Source organism: Schistocerca cancellata, chromosome 3 (assembly GCF_023864275.1).
Source record: "Schistocerca cancellata isolate TAMUIC-IGC-003103 chromosome 3, iqSchCanc2.1, whole genome shotgun sequence".
Taxonomy (NCBI): Eukaryota; Metazoa; Arthropoda; class Insecta; order Orthoptera; family Acrididae; genus Schistocerca; species Schistocerca cancellata.
Window position 1 is genome coordinate 413,119,591 of NC_064628.1, and position 2,820 is coordinate 413,122,410.

Sequence of the window (2,820 nt, forward strand, 5' to 3'; positions counted from 1 at the left end):
GGCCGCCGTACCAACCAGGAGGAAGGCCGTGGCGGCCTCGCCTGCACCATGGTCGCCTGAATTAGAGGAGTTACGTCAATCTGTTAGAAGGCTAAGGAGAAACTACCAGCGCAGTGTCGTCTGGCTGGAAAGACAAAGATGGCAGTTGCAATACAGGGAGGCTAAGCAAGGTTTTCAGAAGGCATTACGAGAAGTGAGACTACGTAGCTGGGAAAGTTATGTGCTGAACCAGTTGGCTGTAGATCCGTGGGGTCTCCCTTATAAATTGGTACGGGAGAAAATCCGCTCTCCTCTGGAGTTATCAACTGTCAGGCGAGGGGATGGGATGACGGAGTCTTGGCGGGAAACTGCTGAGGTCCTTCTCCAGTCCCTGCTGCCTGACGACAATGCGGACGAGGAAACTGAAAACCAAAAGCAACTGCGGGACGCATATTTAATAGAATACAACAACAACACGGCAGTCTACCCATTCTCGGAAGAGGAGGTGGCTGCACAAATAAAATCCCTGAAAAGAGGGAAAGCTCCAGGACCAGACGGCATTGTGGCTGAGGTGGTGCAATTTCTGGCACCCCAGTTGGTCGCGCCGCTAACTCGCCTTTTCAACGAGTGTCTCCAACAAAGAAGGTTTCCCAAGAAGTGGAAAACTGCGAATGTGATTATAATTAAGAAAGGACCAGAGAAAGACCCAACTGACGTCAAATCATATAGGCCAATCTGTTTATTGGACCTATTTGGAAAGCTCTTGGAGAAACTGCTGGCTGACAGATTGACGGCTCACCGGATGCTATGGGGGATGAGCAGCAGGCAGTTTGGCTTCAGGCCGGGACGGTCGGCATCTGATGCCATCGCTCAGGCGGCTGAGGTCTGCGGCTCGACCCTGCATAAGTATGTCGTTGGCATCATGGTGGATATCAGTGGCGCCTTTGACAACCTGTGGTGGCCTTCGCTCTTCTCCTGCCTACGGGAGAATGAGTGTCCAGGGCCGCTATATGGGTGTCTGAGGAGCTATTGTAAGGATAGGGAGGTTTGGCTATCATCCCCTAGCGGGAGAATTGGAAAAACAATCAGTAAGGGATGTCCCCAAGGCTCTGTACTGGGGCCCCTGTTTTGGGACATCCATATGGAACCCTTGTTAGACGAACTGCAACAAAGTGAAGAAGTGCTAGAGGTGATAGCCTACGCAGATGACCTCCTCCTGCTGGTCGGCGGTCGTAGCCGAGAGGACATAGAGCCAAGAATCGAAAGGGCCATTGAAAGACTGCACCAATGGTGCCTTAAAACGAAAATGAAAATTTCTCCTACTAAGTCTACCTATCTGTTACTAAAAGGTCAGCTCATTAGAAATCCTACAGTGAGAATTGATGGCTCACCAGTTCTTCGGCGACGTGAGGCGCGATATCTGGGAGTCATAATTGACGAGAGATGGAACTTCGGAAGGCACATAGAAGCCGTAACGCAGAAAGCTTTACAAATATTAAACAATCTCATTTCCATTGGACACAAACGTTTTCATCTCCCCCCTCATCTCATTAAACTTTATCACAATAGCATCCTCACATCAGTAGTGGGTTACGGCTCGGGAGTCTGGGCGCACAGGCTCACGCGGGTCGTGCCCGCCATGACAGTGAGAAGAGTCCAGAGAAACATGATACTAAGATCAGTGGGGGCCTATAGGACGTCACCGGGGGGAGCTCTGTTAGTTATAATGGGGCTCTGCCCACTAGACATCAAAATCAGAGAACAAGCGGCATGGTATTGGGCGAAAAAAGGAAATGGGGAAAAAATAATAGATATTATGGGTGTGAGAGTAGAGGATAAAAGGGAGATAAGAAACAGAGGGGAGGAACTGTGGCAGAGGAACTGGGAGGAAGATGAAACGGGGAGAAGAACTTTCGAGTTCTTACCTGATGTTAAAGAACGCGGTACCATGAAGTATTTTGAACCCACACGAGGACTCATCCACTTTCTCACTGGTCATGGACCCTATCCGACATACTTATGTCGGTTTGGGAAAAGGGCAACCCCCGAGTGTGACTGTGGCGCGGCGGAAGGAACTCCCGAACATGTGGTTTTCGAGTGCCCTCTCTTCAATGACGTGGCAGAAACTTACAGAGACAGACTTCCACATAACGAGACATACGACCTTCTACGGCAGGAAGACACTTTTCATACCTTGAATGCTCTGGCAGAAGAGGTATCACGGAAGGTTTTAACAGAGTACCTAAGGGATCTAGGGTAAATACAAAATACCAAATTTTGACCAACCAACCGATTAAGACTTGATCTCAATCCCATACCGCCTGTGCGTGGAATGGCCGACTTCTGTTAGTTGGAAACCGCCACGTGCGGGATTAGGGGGATGGGATCAACCGAACCGATTATGACAAAAGCACCAAATAAGACGTAGGTTAAGTTAGTAGAGTAGGATTAGATTAGAATACTAACATAGGAAGCTGCAGCGATTACTAACCTTGGCCGGCCCAGTGCCAGGGGCACGCTCCTCGGGGTTAGCTCGGGGAGCCTGGCCACTCCAAGTAGGTTTATACTCACTGGCACACCTGTGACGCTGCAGTTAGTAGTCATTTAGATTAGAAATAGGTAAATTAAACTGCTCATTGCTACTGTAGGAAACTAACACTAGTTTAGGAACTTAAAGTAGTACTTCATAAATAGAAATCATAGGTAAACTAAAGTATTATTGTTGTTACTGTAGGAATTTAACATTACTTCAAGAACTTAAAAAGTAGCTCACTAACACAAACTGTAACATTAGCTGCAAAATTGTATATAAATTATGTAATAATCATGGCCCACTAATCA